The following is a 19,377-nucleotide window of genomic DNA, read 5'->3' on the forward strand; positions in this document are numbered from 1 at the left end:
ATGGCTGGAGGTACATTAGGCATTCACAGGATACAGAAGTAAGTGTCGGCCTTTTCAGGCCCCAAAAATTAGCCCACATGGGTTTAACTGACAGCAAAGAATGTAGTGTATTTGATGGCTAGAGGTACATTAGGCATTCACAGTATACAGAAGTAAGTGTCGGCCTGTATAGGTCCCATAAATTAGCCCACATGGGTTTAACTGACAGCAAAGAATGTAGTGTGTTTGATGGCTAGAGGTACATTAGGCATTCACAGTATACAGAAGTAAGTGTTGGCCTTTATAGGCTCCAAAAATTAGCTCACATGGGTTTAACTGACAGCTAAATTAGAACGTAGTGTACCTGATGGCTAGAGGTACATTAGGCATTCACAGTATACAGAAGTAAGTGTCGGCCTGTATAGACCCCAAAAATTAGCCAACATGGGTTTAACTGACACCAAAGAACCTAGTGTATTTGATGGCTGGAGGTACATTAGGCATTCACAGGATACAGAAGTAAGTGTCGGCCTGTTCAGGCCCCAAAAATTAGCCCACATGGGTTTAACTGACAGCTAAGAACGTAGTGTATTTGCTGGCTAGAGGTACATTAGGCATTCACACAGTATACAGAAGTAAGTGTCGGCCTTTATAGGCTCCAAAAATTAGCTCACATGGGTTTAACTGACAGCAAAGAACATAGTATTTGATGGCTGGAGGTACATTAGGCATTCACAGTATACAGAAGTAAGTGTCAGCCTGTATAGGTCCCATAAATTAGCCCACATGGGTTTAACTGACAGCAAAGAATGTAGTGTGTTTGATGGCTAGAGGTACATTAGGCATTCACAGTATACAGAAGTAAGTGTTGGCCTTTATAGGCTCCAAAAATTAGCTCACATGGGTTTAACTGACAGCTAAATTAGAACGTAGTGTACTTGATGGCTAGAGGTACATTAGGCATTCACAGTATACAGAAGTAAGTGTCGGCCTGTATAGACCCCAAAAATTAGCCAACATGGGTTTAACTGACAGCAAAGAACCTAGTGTATTTGATGGCTGGAGGTACATTAGGCATTCACAGGATACAGAAGTAAGTGTCGGCCTTTTCAGGCCCCAAAAATTAGCCCACATGGGTTTAACTGACAGCAAAGAATGTAGTGTATTTGATGGCTAGAGGTACATTAGGCATTCACAGTATACAGAAGTAAGTGTCGGACTGTATAGGCTCCAAAAATTAGCTCACCTGGGTTTAACTGACAGCTAAAAATGTAGTGTATTTGATAGCTAGAGCTACATTAGGCATTCACAGTATACAGAAGTAAATGTCTGCCTGTACAGACCCCAAAAATTAGCCCACATGGGTTTAACTGACAGCAAAAAAATTAGTGTATTTGATGTCTGGAGGTACATTAGCCATTCACACATTATACAGAAGTAAGAGTCGGCCTGTATAGGCCCAAAAAATTTGCCCACATGGGTTTAACTGACAGCAAAGAACGTAGTGTATTTTATGGCTGGAGGTACATTAGGAATTCACAAGACACAGAAGTAAGTGTTGGCCTGTATAGGCCCCAAAAATTAGTCCACATGGGTTTAACTGACAGCAAAGAACGTAGTGTATTTTATGGCTAGAGGTACATTAGGAATTCACAAGACACAGAAGTAAGTGTTGGCCTGTATAGGCCCCAAAAATTAGCCCACATGGGTTTAACTGACAGCAAAGAATGTATTGTATTTGATGGCTAGAGGTACATTAGGCATTCACAGTATACAGAAGTAAGTGTCAGCCTGTATAGGCTCCAAAAATGAGCTCACATGGGTTTAACTGACAGCTAAGAACATAGTGTATTTGATGGCTAGAGGTACATTAGGCATTCACACAGTATACAGAATTAAGTGTCGGCCTGTATAGGCTCCAAAAATTAGCCATTCAATGGACATGATATGCCTTTTATGCCGCTGTATGTAGCAAAGCCAAGGACCAGGAATTGCTGTGGGTGGATGGCGGTCTGGCGGATATTTGTGGCCTGGTATGAGGAATTTCAATGAAACATGGTCTACTGGTCACATGTATTGAATTCCTCAGAGATTCATGCCTCATTCATTTTTATAAATGTGAGGTAGTCTACACTGTCATGAGCTAGGCGAGTACGCTTATCAGTCACGATCCCCCCTGCTGCGCTGAACATCCTTTCGGACAGGACACTGGACGGGGGGCAAGCCCACAGTTCCATTGCAAATTGTGCAAGCTCTGGCCAGAGGTCAAGCCTGCCCACCCAGTAGTCCATGGGTTCATCACTCCTCAGAGTGTCCATATCGGCCGTTAACCCGATGTAGTCGGACACCTGTTGGACACCTTTTTTTACGCTACAACATTTAAGCCACAGAAGCCTGCCTTTTTCCAGAACTATGTGGCGACGGCATCATGGAAGGTGGAGTGGAGGACAAATGTGAGGAGAGAGGAGAAGAGGCTGGACGGTGAGAGCCTGGAGTGTGGCTTTGTGGGTTCTGACAGTGTTGCTCCCACTGGGCTCGGTGATGGGATTTCAGGTGCCTTCTTAAGGCGGTTGTCTCTAGGTGAGTGTTGGGCTTACCGCGACTTATGCGTTGACTGCAAAGGCTGCAGATGGCAACACTGTTGTCAGCAACGGACACATTAGAAAAAGCCCACACTGCGGAGCCTTGTGCCGGCGTCCAGGGAGCGCCAGATTAGACTGTACGTGGTTGATGGCTCGCTCCTGATACATTTGCAGTCTGCTTTGTACCTCTTGTGCAATGCAAGTTCTGCCTGCCTCTCCTCCCTATCTGCCGGTCCGTCAGTCCGCCAGTTCTACAAATAATTGGCCAGTAACTGTTGTCACTGTGTGTAGCACAGTTAACACAGCAAGAGAGGCCAAATTTTTGCAGGACTAAAATACACTCTTAGAAAATTATACTGTTAAATATCTATCTGGTCTATCACGCCAGTTGTTCAAAAATTTGGCCAGTTAGCTTGGCACTGTACTTAACTCAGCAAAAGAGGCAATATTGTTGCAGGACACAAATACACTTGTAAAAGTATACTCAGATAACACCCTGCTTCAATATGTGGTATTGGGGGGGCCATTGAACTATCACACCAGTTATAATACATTATAAGTGCTTTTGTCACTGTTTGTAGTATTGCTGCAGCAACGCTCAGTCACCACACCTGCCGCAATGCTGCACAGTGCACTATAATACTACTAATCCACTATAATATGCTTTCTACAAAGTATATTATACTGTGGATTACCCCCCCCCTCTTTTTAGTGCACAGCAATACCAAAACATTTGCAGCACTTTAAATGGCTTTTGTAGACATTAACAGAGCGATTTGTGTGACTGCTGCCGATCTCTAACTGCCCCTAAAGCACCGACTGGATACCTGCCCCTAACCTGAAAAGATACTAGTAGACCTATTCTGAAATACCAGCCCTGAAAAGGACTTTTAGTGGATCTTCACAGAGCTATTTGTGTCTGGCAATCTCTCCCTCTTGAATACAGCAGACCTCTCCCTACGCTGGCAAAAAGCATAATGTGAAATGGCCGACAGCTTAGGTCTATTTATAGGGTAGGGGGCATGTCCATGTACTTAAATGTTTTAATTGGCTGTCCCGTTCCACCTGACGCCTGTGTCATGGGTCAAAGTTCTCCCCAATGTAAACTAATATGGCTACCGCGAACAACGCCATGTGTTCGTAAATTTGGCGGGTAGCGAACAATAAACATTCGCCACGAACCGACCGCCGGGCGAACCACAAGGCCATCTTTACTTGTCAGGTACTGCCCATACTGATTTTATTCTAGACTCCTTCACACGAACATCCCTTCTATCTATTCCTGCTCTATAGGCTCTTTTCTGAGGGAAAGAAAAGGAGTTCCAGCTTGAAGGATCACAGTTGATGCTTATAAAGATTCAAACAAAATGCACTGAGGATTCCTCAAGGCCAGCCTCCAGCAATCGGGAACGGGCCCTAAATTTGTTCATGAAACTCTTGCTTTGTATCTTTGATTCTGATTATATCAGGATCCAAAATATTACCCAGCAGGGGTGTCCACTTTCGCTATAAAAAATAGGCGGACAAGTAGAGCTACCTTAAGAACCATAACTATGGGCCTCCGGGGAATGGTTACAAAGATAAATATCAAGGACAAACTATAAAAAATGTAAAAACCTTTATTAAATTAAAAAATATCAAAAAGTATAAATCGAGACAGGAACCACCCACCCTCACCAATAAAAATGACTAAACCAAAAAGGTACCACGGACGCCACACTCACATGTTCACCACTCATTCATTCCAATTAGAACTGAACTAGCAGTAAAGTTATAGGGGAATAATTTGTACATAGAGGCCACCAGGAATGACTCATAAGGATGGTGCAGCAGGTACAGAACTTACATAAATACAACCCAATGACACAAAGTGCAAGTCAGTATGGATTGATTGATTAGCTGTTACCGCTGCAGCATTAATGAGAGTCCCTGGGTAGATGAAAGTACCATGCATCTGGGAACAGACCCTGAATGATCTGGCTAATTATATGTAAATAAAGTAAAAAGCAGAGTGGCTGTAATGCTATAAGAACTAATTCCCACTTGAAAATGCTGACAACGCACCATGATTGGATAAATCGAATAAATGTCCCAGTGTGATTAACCACAATATAATCATCTCATAAATGGACAGGTAGTTATTGTGTTGTCAGATAAACATGGAACAAATTTGCAGGAGAGAATAAACAGCGGGCAGATGAGCGGCAGCAAATTATGAACAAATTATGAACAGCAAGTAACAGGTCTCAGCAGGAGATCGGAAGTAGCAAGCAGGGCACCTGTTAGCAGGGAGCAGAGGGAATAGGCAGAGTAGATGACTCACAGGACAAACAATGATGGCTCAATCCATATCAGTCCTAGTCCAGATTCTACGCTCCATGAGCAAACTGCTCGATCTTAGTACAGAGAACCGGTAACCAAGCATGCTGCATATAGCATAAGTATTTCAAACCTGGTAGTTGATCCTCAATGGATCCAGGTAAGTCGTTCTGTGTTGTCAACAAAAGAAATCACTGTATGCCATTGCTCGAAATGGCTGTTCCACGTATGTGCACCCACCGCGGTATCTTAAAAGTCCAGCTATAGCTTCCCAAGTAGGTGGAAGTAGTAAGGGGTGTGACTAGAGATGTCCAGCGCACGCCTGCAAGACTTCAACGCGTTTCACCAGACAAAAATCCAGCTTCTTCAGGACATACCGCCCCCTGGCTGTGACATGCTTAAATACAACCCCACACCCAACTCATCAATATACTTAAGGGGGGCATGCATCTACTTAGGTCAATTCATTGGTATAAGAAGTCTATTTACATTCAACATCCAAACATTCATATTTGGCAGATGTGCATGCACAATACAGCATCCTTGGGGGCACAGAAGAACATAAAGGCTAAAGACTAGACCAGGACAGTTAAATAAGTATAGACCAAAAAAAAAAAGAAAGCAAAAATAAAGGAAAATGATAAACAAAGAGGAAATAGGTCATAAACAGCCCATAGCCAACACGATAGGGACTGTCAACACAATCCTAATCTAAAAAGACCTGTAAGTTAAATTCTTTATTCAACCCATTAGGCACAAGAGTATTTAATTTATAGATCCAGAACTTTTCATTCTTCAAAAGAATTCTGTCAAAGTCCCCTCGTCTATTACTTAGTTTGACAGCAAAAATGCCTTTCACTTTAGGACCAGTTGTACTGGCTTGACGGTATTGAAGAAAGTGCTATGCCAATAGGCTTTCTGTCTCCTTCTTCCAGATATCCCTGATTTGCTCACTGATACGGATGCGTAACTTTTGTTTTGTTTTACCTATGTACATCTTATTACATGGGCACTGTATACTGTAGATCACATGAGTAGTGGCACAATTGATCAAACTTTTGATAGAAATGTTTTTTATGCCACCCACATTGATGAAGACCCCCGTTCATTCAAAAAATTTACAAATCTGGCAATGGCCAAAAGGGACCATCCCTAATGTTCTGGGAAATGAAGATATCCTTAGGTTATTAGGGGAGTGTATGTACTCAGATTTGTGCCTTGTCAGTGTGAGGTACAACCAAGGATCATTGACGGTTAGGTACACTCTGGTACCCCCTTCCTCCTAGGATAGGATGCCCTGTCGGTGTGTCGTTACCTGCCTGAAGCCAATTCTATACTTCAGATAGGCTATAGTCATTGGAGTCCTCGCCTGGCAAAATACCCCCCCCCCCCCAAAAACACTATTCCTTCCGATCTGGTTGAGGGAGGAGGAAGCTGAAATTGAACAAATGAAGTGTTGCCACTAGAAATACCGGTCTGTCATGGTCTCTCTGGCCCTGAGGAAGCCATGAGCGAAACGCGTCGGCTTGGTGGGGACCTACATTGACCGTCCTCCATCTGAGACCCACCTTCCATCCTATACAGGCTTTGGTTTTCCCCTTATGGGATGTATTTCTACCTTAACGACTCTGATCATACTGATTTTATAATTCCCTTGTTATGTGTTAGTTGTATGTCAACATGTGCATGACTGCCAATGTTTTTTAGTTTGTAAACTCAATAAAATATTAATAATTTTTTATATATTGGTTTTGGTGTGATCCTTCTCCTCCCACCCGCCCGAAAAGCCCCACTTTTTTCTGTCTGTTCTATTTATGATTATGCAGAATTTATAGCACCAAGAGTTAGAAGAGCCCTGTTTGTGAAAGTTTAGAATCTAAAAGGCAGGGACAAGTCAGACAAAAGGTATTGGCTGTGAGGGGATGAGTTAATGAGAAAGAAAAAGTTCAGTTTTTAGGTAGAGATACCAAAGACTTCTCTGGAGAGTTTAGTCTATTGGGGTACAATTTCTTAAATCCTTCTATCTATATGTTCTATCCTTCTTCTTCTATTTAATCTATCAATAAGTTTTAGGTCCCTAGGTTTCCACTCTCAGGCTCATCCAATCCTGCCCCCCTCAATGATTCCAATATTTATTTCATATTAACAGTACAGTTGAATAAAGATCCCATCTGTTGTAGAAAAAGTATTCCATCATGGTGGTAGTGGTGGTGGTGGTGGTGGAGGTGGGGAGGGCGAATTGTCAGGTTGGAAAAAAGACAAATATCCATCAAGTTGCACCAGGGAAAAAAAATGAATGTAAAGCCTGCATGCTCAGAACTCTGAAGTAAACAAAACAACACTTCTAAACCATGGCCTAATTTGCTCCAATGGGGAAAATTCCTTCCTGATTCCATCATGCAATTAGATCCCCTCAACATAGAACTCCAGTTTTCATTTGGGATTGGGAGACCTTGCCCTTGAAATTCACAAACACATCTACATAAATAATGAAAGATTATTATAAAATAATTTGGAGTGATATTTAATTAACAATTGAAGGCATATATAAAACAGTAGGTGCATGTTTTACCACCCTACAGTTATTTAAAACATGCAAATATTTGTTAACTCAATACAGCTTTTACAATTAATTTATTTAATAGTTAAGTAACTTATTAACTTTTGAACTTTGGGCTGTATTTGTGTTTGTGTCCACCTCTAATGATATACAGTATGTGTAGTGAAAATATTGTTTTTATAAACATTTGCGCAACTATCATGAGACCTTAAAAATCAGCCGCACCTTTTTTTTTATCTACTGGCCGCTTGTTTTCAGATAATGTATGGTTTGGGTGTCTCTGTAAGAAAAAAATAATAAAACAATGAAAAATTGCAAAAATTGTCTGGCCACCCCACCTAAGTTTAAAAATGGAGAGTAGGCCTTGCCAGTGATTTTAAAGCTTCCTGTTTTTTTTTTGTTTTGTTCTGTTTTAATTAGAACAAAAAAAATGTTATACTTACCTGCTCTGAAAAGATCCCAGTGGTCCGAGACAGAGTGGCTCTCGTTCTTGCTTCATCTCATCTCGCTGCTCGGCAGTGTCTGAGGATAGTAGGTACCCTGGTGGTCACAGCCCCCATGATGAAATGGGCCCTGTGGAAGCTGAGGCCATTCCAGAGGGGGTTTCTCCATCAGTGGACATCAGATAGCATGTCTCAACACATACATCTGACCTCATCCATGAAGAGGTGTCTTCCCTGGTGGCTACTACGGGAGAATCTCGTCAACTGCCATTCCATAGCCCCAGTTACGTGGATCACAGTAACCTCAGACACCAGCAGTACAGGTTGGGAAGCCCACTGCCAGTCAGAAGTGGCACAAGGCAGATGGTATTTTCCTGCCGGTGGAGTAGTCTCCAATGTTTTGGAGATGCGGGATGCCTTCAAAGCTCTGCAAGCCTTCTGTCATCTGATCCAAGGAGCATTGGTAATGCTCAGGTTGGACAAAACAACAATGGTGGCGAATGTGAAGAGGCGGGGAGGGACCCGCAGCCTGACACTACTTCAAGAAACAGAGCCGAATATGTCCTGGGCTCAGAGGCACCTGGCCAATCTTTCGGCAGCTTATGTCCCAGGGACACTGAATGTGGAAGCGGATTTCCTTTCCAGATACAAACTTGACAACAACGAGTGGTCTCTCCATCAAGAAGTGTTCGAATGGGTTCTATCTCTGGGGTTCAGTCCGGAAGTAGACCTCTTTGCGGCCCCCCGCAATAAGAAGCTCCAAAAATACTATGCAAGGTTTCGGGATCCTCGGGCGTTTGGGGGAGATGCTCTTACGGACAGCTGGAACTTCCAAAGAGCCTACGCTCTCCCGCCAGTACCAATAATTCTCCAGTTGCTACGGAGACTGAGGATGGAGGCGGTAGAAGTTCTGGCCGTGATTCCATATTGGCCCAACATACCTTGGTTTCCGCTGTTGTCTCTCCTCAGCTTCCAGGATCCAATCCCTCTGCCTCTCAGACCGGATCTGTTGTATCAAGGCCCTACACTGTAACCATGCCCTGCACGTCTGCATCTCAAGGCTTGGTTCTTGAGAGGGGGAGGTTGGAGGCCCTAGGATGCCCAATTGAAGTGATTCCTACACTTATGAATGCCAGAAGAAGTAGCACCAATAGGGTCTATGAGAGAATTTGGGCGAAATTCGTGAGTCATCAAACTCCTAGGTCCGGTTCAGTAGACGCACCTACGGTCCGGGGTGTATTAGGGTTCTTACAGTCTGGCCTAGATCTCTCCCTGTCAGTCAGCTGGCTCCGAGTACAAGTTTCGGCCATCTCGGCATTCACAGGAGTACCGTGGGCTAAGCATCAGCTGGTCCAGCAGTTAGGCTCAGGCCTCAGAGAAGACCAAGATTCCCCAAATGGGATCTTCCTCTAGTGTTGGATTTCTTCTCATCACTTGATATGGCTTCTCTCTTAGTCAAAGAGCTTACTCTTAAGACAACATTCTTAGTGGCTATTACCCCTGCCAAGAGGGTCTCCGAGATCCAAAACCTAGGGTCAAAGGAGCCTTTCTTAACCTTCTTTTCGGATAGAGTGGTCCTGATTCCCATGTTGGGGTCAAATCTTAAAGTGACCTCCGTCTTCCATGAGAACACAGACATAGTCCTTCCCACCTTCAAGACTGGTGAAAATTCTTCAGTTCATCCTCTGGATGTTGGTGATACCCTGAAACAATATCTGGCGGCCACTTCTTCCTTTCGTCAATGGAAAAAGAGAGGAATGTGTGCTTCTTCCAGAGCAGTGGCTGCATGGATTGTCCAGGCTATCCAGTGGACCTACAGAGCAAAGGGCTTGGCTCCTCCGGAGGCGGTAACAGCACATTCGACTCGTAGCATCTCCACGTCTTGGGCAGTCTCTAAGCATGTCGCTCCTGATGTGATCTGCAGGGCAGCGTCCTGGTCGTCTATCAACACTTTTCTTTCTCATTATTGTGTTGAACCGGCTGCCTTATCTTCTGTTAATTTTGGTGTTCAAGTGCTGTCAGTAGATGGCAATAATTAAAGTTTTTGTTCAGCATCATCCCACCCGGGAGTGTATAGCGAGTTATTTCCCAAACGTATGCTGCCATAGAGTCTGTCAGGAAAACGGAAAATTGTTATCAAATACTTACCGTAATTTTCCTTTCCTGAAGGACTCCATGGCAGCAGGAGTCCCCTCCCAATTCCTGAGTAGGCTACTTACAGAACACAGATGCTGAAAGGGAGCAAAGATTTATGGGAGTGGGGTCCTATAGGGTAGGAGAGGAGGCGGGGCTACCCAAACGTATGCTGCCATGGAGTCCATCAGGAAAGGAAAATTACGGTAAGTATTTGATAACAATTTTCCGTTTTTTTTTTTAAAATCCATATTAAGCAGACACATATGCACTGAGCTTGCATTACATGGCCTTTACACGCTGCACGCCGCCCACCTAACAGACTGATGAAAGTTTTTTTTTTTTTTTTCTCTCCCTCCTCCTCACTCGGCACTGCACCCCCACACAATAAAATCGATGTAGATCACTGTCTGATTAAAAAAGATTCTCCTATTCTTTCCCTGAAAGCAATCTCCAGCCTGCCCCTACAATAATCTCCTATCTCTCCCTCATATCAGCAGCAGCAGGAACCTGACCCTACAGTAGTTAGAGCAGAGTGACCTGCAGCGCTACGTGACTCCAGCTTATATAGAGGCTGGGTCACATGCTGCACTGGCCAATCGCAGCCATGCCATTAGTACGCATGGCTGTGGTGGCTTCTAAGGGCACACTAGTTAAACGCTTATGATTGGCTGCCCTGTAGCTGTTGAAACCGTGCCATTAAAACCGCGCCAAAACATGAAATAAAATTACCGAACAACAGACTGTATCCCGTGAGAATATTTAGTGAGAATATCATTAATAAATGACCCCATAGCCCCAAAACATGTTGGGGAATCGTATACTACATACACAGTATCATACATTGAAGATAAAAATATGTTACATAACATTTCATAACATTTCATCACTGATAACGATGGAAGACTGGCATGAAAACACAATGATGTCCTTTGCACATATCCAAAACCCCAGTGCGTTTCAACCAATTAGGTCTTTCTCAGGGGGGTGGCAGTCTTAAAGGATCACTAGGACATACTGTACATAAAGGTCAGTATGGCAAACAGAAAATAGCCAAAGTATCATATATTTAGAGTACAATCATGTAAAAATGATTAGATGCACTCACAAAATTCATACAACAACCAAAAACCTAATATGCTGGAGGTTCACAGGGACATGGGGCAATGCTGTACAGGACGTGTAAACATATGTCCAAAGCACAAGGGATCAGACTGCTCTACACAAAAAGGAGAGGAATGGGGGAAGGGAAAAACCCAGAGAAGGACCCAGTAAGGGCTGCAAAAAAATAACAGAATCTGGCTCACTATTTGGAAAACGTCTCTCCATGAGGGGCGTTATCAATTCAGACATTCAGGTATTTATGGACCTGATTTTTGATAAGCTATAATTGAACCTGTTTATTTATTTCTCACGTGTTTCTTTCTCAGTTGTTATTTTGTGTTTTTTTTTTAAATAGGATCTTTTTGGTTATATAGGCTGATCCGTGTAGATCTCTTGTGCTTTGGAGATATGTTTACACCTACTGTACAGCATTGTCCCATGTCTCTGTGAACCTCCAGAATAATATGTTTTTGGTTGTGGTATGAGTGCATCTTATCATCTTTACATGATTGTACTCTAAATATATGATACTTTAGCTATTTTCTGTTTGCTATACTGACTTTTATGTATGTCATAGTGATTCTTTAAGACTGCCGTCCCCCTGACGAAGACTGAATTGGTCAACACGCATCTGGGAGTCTAGATATGTGTAAAGGACATCATTGTGTTTTCACGCCATTCTTGCATTGTTATCAGTGATGAAATGTTATGATATGATGTAACATATTTTTTATCTTCAATTTGTGATACTGTGTATGTAGCATATGATTCCCCAAGGCTTTATGGGGCTTTGGGTTTATTTTTAATGGTATTCTCAATAAATATGTGATTTTATATTTTGTTTATTTTTTCACACTTTGAGGGTAATGCAAAGTTCAATTTTTCCCCTTTCTTCCCCTTTGTGGTTTCCTTTGTTCATTAAAACAAATGCCCAAACATTTACCCATTCAACAGGTGCCAAAAAAAAAAAAAAATCCATACAATACTAGACCACTTGACCCCAACATGGGTGGTATAAGGGCCTCCTCTCTGCAATCCCGGCCCAGTGGTTGTTGGAGTCTGTGGGCAGGAGGGCAGTTTAGAATCTGGAATAAGGAGCTAGCAGATGCCCTCCACCCATGGGGTTATCTGGTACATAGTAGCCTTACTCATTCACGAAAAAAGGAGAACTGTAAAAAAAAAAAAGAGAGACAGTTTTAGACAAGTCCTTTAATAAACAAAAAAGGCATATGGTATACATTCATTGTCAAAAAATTTGCACAGCAAAAAGATCCACATCAGTCACAATGCTTTATGACCAATGAAAGAAAAGAGTGCCAACCACCAACACACTTTTTTTCCTATCACTTCATTTTTGCTGAATACCAGGACCAGTAGATGACAGCTGGGGAAATGGGTACAGGTCTCCTGGGTAATATCATTGACAATATAGGGACCCTATCTGGCCAATGACATTTCCCAGGAGACCTTGCCTCTTTGTTTATATCAGTTTTCACACATCAAACCTTTCATTCAGTGCAAGGGAAGCAATGGGAAAGGACTTTAGTTGGCTGGTTGGTGGGAATTTGGTATATTAATTGATGTGGATATACATTTCTGGACAGCACAAGTGATGAGGATGTACATTGTGGAACTTTTTGTTATTAAAGGACTTGTCAGAAACTTTGTCAGTGTTTTTATTTACACTTTACATTTGATCTGTTAAGGAGTTGGAGTACTATGTATCCCTTATTTATTCACATAGAGAGGAGCATTATTAAACTGGGCTTCCAGATTCCAAAAAGCCCCCACCTGCAGATCCCCACAACCACAGAGCCAGGGTTGCAGAGAAGAGGCTCTTATACTCATCAACACGGGGACAAGGTGGTTTGCCAGAAGATCCCCCTGTCAAGACATTCCCCCATTAAAAACAAGTCGCTTGGTATCGTTTAGGAGGAATTCATGCTCATACAGGCAGAATATTAGGATAAGGATCTGGTATAGAATTTGAAGGGACACCTTTTTTAAGTGGGGTGCCCCTTAAAATTTAGAAAGGCCATATACCGTTTTTATTTGTATAGGTACCTCATAAACATCTATACTAGACCCTTATCTAGGGTATGGGCTTGGTAAAGATGGATGGAATTGTGGTCTGCTTTGTTTACACACAGAATAAAGCAGATATAAGCTATCATTTTGCCAATTTAAACAAACTTCTTTCTTTGTAAATGCTAGCTTAACTGAAGTAGGTAGTTCAGACCAAATTGTACTTTGATCCAAAATCAAACCTCAAATATCAGGTGTCCTCCCAATTCTAGGCATATTCATTTAATGCATACGGCTGTATGTTCAAACACAAACATGTAGTCAGACTGCATGTTGGTATAAATGTAAAAGTTTAAATGAAATGTATATACAATGCCTTTCTTTATGATGTTAAAATCTTTTTGGTTTTGGACTGCAACAAGAAATTTAAGCAAAAATAACGCATTGAATTTTCATGTTTCACTTGCTGTTGGAAAAAAAATGGTTCTAAAGTCATAATGTCTTTTTTATCTAGCTTTCTATGCATAAGGGTAAAATCCTTTTGTAGTTTGTTTCTCCCCTTCCCCCTAAATACTAACCTGAGTCCTGTATCCAGTGGTGTGCCCATCTGCAGGTCTTCACTTATTTCTCTGCTCACAGGCTTGGCTTAGAGCAGTATTATGGCTCCTGCTGCTGTCAGTCAAATCCAGTGAGGAGGGAGTGGGGCCAAGCCATGCTGTGCATGTCATGGGACACACACAACCTGGTTCTGGAGCAAGCCTGCATATATGCCACCATAGGAAGCAACTTCCTATGGTGAAACATCCTGAAGAGGAGGAGCCTGGTGGAGTAACCCAGGAAAGGAAGTTCAGCAGATAAGTATAACATGTTTTTTATTACAGGAAAGAAATAACTTCACAACCTCTTTAATAAAATATTTTCAAGGGGGAAAAGTCATACAACAAAACAAAGCAAAATCTGTCAGTCAGTGACAAAACAATAATTCAAGCTTTGAAAAATAAGCTGGATTTATTACAACAGAAAAAAAGATGAGCACAAAATGTGAGCTATTGCTTATAGCCACCAATCAGAATTCTAATTAAATGTTACCATAAAATAAAAGGTAAATCCTGATAAGCTGTTAATGGCAGCAACAAATCTATTTTTGTGATTATTTTCCATTTCAGTGTTCATTTTTTTTTTTTTTTGTAGATATGAATAAATATAATGTAGATAGGCAGGGACTGCCAAAGTTTTACCATTTACCATGTTTTGCTATATAATTATAGTCTTCTTTAGATCCAAGAATAATATACAATATTTCCCTTCTAAATGTGAGAAAGGAACTAGGTCAACTAGGTCAAATACAATGTGGGATACTAAAGCTGTCATTTACTGCTTTTATTCCTGTTATTTCTTGCTTCAGTTCAGTAATCTCTTCTTTCATAAATGGATATGTGGAAGAAAGTATGAGCTTTATGCCAGCTGTGTATAAGTTCACAGACAGTTATCATGTCCTGCTCAGCCTTTATTATCACTGAACTAAGCATCCATTCTTTCATCCTCTTCAACAGGTCATGTTTACTTGACCTCTAATTGCATCCTCTGGAAATTTTCCAATGTGTACACATAAAAAAGGGAGACACAGCAAAGTAGTATGACAAAATCATGATTAAATATTTCTAAATGCAAAAACCTAATCTCTGAAGTGCCTTAAAGGATTGGTTCAGCTTTAATAGCATGTCACACCCATATATAGGGTGTAACATGTAACATGTTGCAAAGATCCAACCCTCCTCACCCCCTGTGACAGCAGGTAAAGGTTCCTCCCCCCCCCCACAGCTACTATCGCTGTTAAAATTGGCACGGCTTGACTGCAGAGCCACAAAATGTATTTAAAGAGATTGGTGAATAAATAAACTACAAGTCCTGTATTCCACCGTGGTAGATGGATAGTAGTTTTATTGGACTGCAAGGGCACTAATCAGTCTACTGGCACTTCCTGCAGCTCAATACCTGGGAAGGCCTGTATAGAGGTATGGGCGGAGAGCTGTATGAAGTGTCTGCAGGAGCCTGACATTACATCCGCTGATCATGGGGTGCAATGCTTTGCAGGTTCCTCTCTAAAATCAAAATAAATGCCCATTTTTTTTCACCTCCAAAAACTCATACATGTATTATTTTTTATAACTCTTTATTTCTTTACCCTTTAACTATTCACCTCTCCCAAAACTTAGTGCACTAATCGTTTATTGTTTATGCTCATCTCATGTACCTGAAGTACTCATGCCTAATCCCCATTCTTTTGAGAGAAACCCTCAGCAAAGGATAGTGTCTCTGAGTTAAAAAGAAAATGAATAACCTGTCAACCGTGGCCAGCTTGACTTTTTGCCATTTTATACAAATCCCTACAAAACCACTTATCTTCTTACCTCTGTACATCCCACACAGACCACAGCAATTTTTGCGTTTCTGCTGTGGATTGGTTTATTTGGCAATAACTTCATAATTATGTAAGATAACAAAAAATACATATATTATTTTCTGACAGACAAACAAGTTTTACTTTTGTGATATTTTCTTGACAAGAGGATTATTCAATCTCCAGACAAAAATGAACTTAAATAAAAAAAATAAAAAAAACACTTGTATTTTTCTTTTTGATCAGTGTTATTAAAAAAACATATATTGTTACCATAAAATTGCACTAAATTGTTATTCTGGTACAAATAATTTCACAATTTTTAATGTGGCACTAATACAAAATAATGAAAATATAAAAAATAAAACAAAATTGAAAATAGTTTAATTATTGATAGTTGATACAATAGAAAAAAAGCATAAAATCACCAGGAAAATATTAGTTGAAGTGAGAACGGAAATAAGGAGCTAATTAAGGCTGAATAGGACAAACTAATAGTTAATGAGGTGTTAAATAGAGACAAATTTTACTGATTGTTTTTTTTTTTAACTCTCAGGTTGTTTCAACTAATATCATCTGCAGATCGAAGATCATCCCATTGATCTGCAAATTAACAGACTGTCTATTTTGCATCTGAAAGTTTTTTTCAGAAGCAAACAGACTTTTTTTTTTTTACAGTAACTGCTGCTAGAGCATTTACACAGCAACTCCCTGTTTTCATTTTACAAGAAAGTGGGGGGAAAAGGATCATCAGCAAAGCAGAAGGACTGGACATGCTACCTATGTACTTTCATTTTTATTTATTTTATTGTGCGTAGCATATTTAATGTCCTCAAATAGTCAAGGATCTGGGTGAACAGCTTCAAGGGTAATAGAAGCCATATCACAAGGACAAAAGGGTGTATTTCATTAAAATAAATCCTGAAACATACACTTACACAAAGACAACTAAGTAGAGAGCATAGATTCAAATCCTTATCCAAACCTTTCTCATTGTTCAGAAAGAGTCTTCTAATTGCAACAGCCAGCCTTTAGAGGCAGACACAAGGAGCCCTCTATAGCTTCTGGGACATCATGACAGGAATTTTGTAACTTGTACAGCAACACCTTATCTCTTCCTTTTTACTTTGTTGCATTTACATTTTTATCTTTCAATCCATTTTCTGCTTTTAAAAAACACTGTATCACAGGGCTGTTTATATTGTTAGTCTAGCATTCCTCCTTGTACGGTATGTCAAGCTGTATGAGAAACCTGTATGAGAAGCCTTACCTTTATGTGTGCTTATTTTTTGCCCTGAAAATAAAGTTTCACTCTATAAAAATCTTATAAATGTAACAACTGTATTGCACTAAATCCCATAAACAATGTGAAAATCTAAAAAGGCTAGAACAGCAACAAGCTAAACATGATTTTACTCCTAGATAGGGAAGAAGACAATATCTTAACATTCACTAGACCCTTTTTAGGAACACAGTGCTGCTGAAATGTCATACTGATAATGAAATGTCATCCCCGGGTCAAGTCAATTTTACAGAAAAGGAATGGCAGTTTTTATTCTGCAGTATTTGTCTATTACCGCCTAACTTGTAAATATGGTCAAATGTACAACTGCAAAGCATGACAATGAATAAAACATGCCTTCAATGAAAGTGAATGCTTATCAATGCATTTTTTCTGGCTTTAAATATCATGATTACTTGATATGAGTCTGAAAATAATGGTAAGTGAGATTCAGTTGAACACTGATTGACATTGTTAGTAAAGCTAACATTGTCTGGATATGGCACAAGTGTCCAATGCATTACTTACTTGTTCTAAGCAAATACAATAAAATGCATCCATGTTTTCATATATTTTTAAAATAATATTATTCTTAATAAAACAAAATGCACATGTATTTCAATACATAAAGATTTTACATTTATTGACAAGATACTGTAACACCTTTGGTTTATTTGAACAGTAACTGTTATAATAATAAAACCCTTGTTGGTATTATACAGTCCTAATTAAATTGCAGTTTGCTAGTCAATATATTATTCTGATACTCACCTGTGTTCACAAGTTTATTGTAATGACTAAAATAAATCTTCTCTGTAGAGTTTCTAGATGTTTTCTGGGTTTATTGTTCTTTTTACTGAAGGAAGAAGCTAAAAATGTTTGAGTTTAGGAGATAATCTATTTAAAGTAAAAGAGTTACATGGGGCAACTGAACAACAGATATGGATGACATCTGGAATAATCCTAACTGTGAATGCTCAACCATCTTGTAGTAGATCTAAGACCTATGTTTATAACACACTGACACAAATACTTTGCATACCCATATCTTTGTTTTTCAGATGACTTGTATGATACAGTATCAACACTTATGTCGTGGTTTTGCTGTACAAAATGTATTGATTCTCACAGCAAATGTGAACATAATAATGCCATTGAATCTCACCCAATGCATTTCGTCCTACCTGGACTTTCTCAAAAGTAGGTTTGAGGTAAAGAGATATTCTCCAAGATCCCTCCTATAGCCCAGTGGGAACCTGACCTCCATCAAACCTTCACTGATACCCAATGTAAAACAGCCATTCTATATTCCCAGAGTGTCACCCATTGTATCAACCACTGGGAAATGTCTCAAAAGATTTTATCCCGCTAATATTTAACTCTGTACTGTTTAGCAAAGTTTTCTCCTGGGAACTCTTCCCTTTGCTGGAGGGGATGTGGACATACTGGCGCTCTTTCACTTGTATTTACTTACTAGCTACTGGAATAAAGTCTTCCAGCTTATTTCCCAAATCACTTGGATTCTTATTAAACCTGACCAAGCTATAGCTTTACTATACTTAGGCATCAAGAACCTACTCATACATTTCCATAGCATTGTAACCATTGTTCTCATGACCACGAAGACACTCATCACCAGACTCTGGAGGTCTGCATAAGCACCCAATGTGTCAGAGCTTGTGGCTATGAAAAAGGTATTGCTTTTAGAACAGGTTCTATTCCTAAATGTATTGATCCCAATGACATCTCCTTACAATGTTTAATGCACTTTATGAGTATTGTATAAATGCTGTTTCCTTTCTATACCATTTTTGTTTTGTCATTACGGATGTGCTGCACATTATGTCTTGTCTGAGTGGTCAGTTACTAACCTTGTTGCTCTATGTCCCTTACTCTGTGGAAAACTTGTATAACTTTGTAAAACATTTCTAACTTTAAAACCCAATAAACATTAAATGTTGATTTAAAAAAGTAGGTTTGAGGTTAAATTTCAATGTGATACAAAGTTTGCTGTGAACACTGCCTTTTGATCATTCGCCAAATGGGTGAACTAAATCAGCCTGTTCACATACTCGTTGAAGTGAACCTTCAGTCACTGCTAGAAATCATACATTTAGTGGCGGTATTACTATGCCGGATTCCATTCAAAATCCATAATAGACCTTTATGTTAGATAGGCATCTGGTATAGATTTGAAGGAGTATACCATGGATAAAAAATAAAAAAAATGGATTTTTGTGTTCACCGAATGTGACCACAAGTCAAACCCAAGCAAATTCCCTTATCACTACTCGTGAGAGGTTTAAACCTTTTATATATTTACGCATGTGGCATTTAATCTTGTTTTAATAACGATCTATATTATTGATATTATATATAGGAGTGTTTTTTTTTCATATATTTTCACATCTTTTGAAAATGTTGAGTATTATTTGTTATTAACGATTTTCAAAACCTACTGCACAAACTGGTGATGTGTTATGACTGGTTCAATATATAAATCACCAGTTAATGCCAGATTTTAAAGTAAGTGTGGAACATTTTAATTT

The sequence above is a fragment of the Pelophylax lessonae genome (assembly GCF_965119305.1).
Source record: "Pelophylax lessonae genome assembly, chromosome: 1".
NCBI classification, from domain to species: Eukaryota; Metazoa; Chordata; class Amphibia; order Anura; family Ranidae; genus Pelophylax; species Pelophylax lessonae.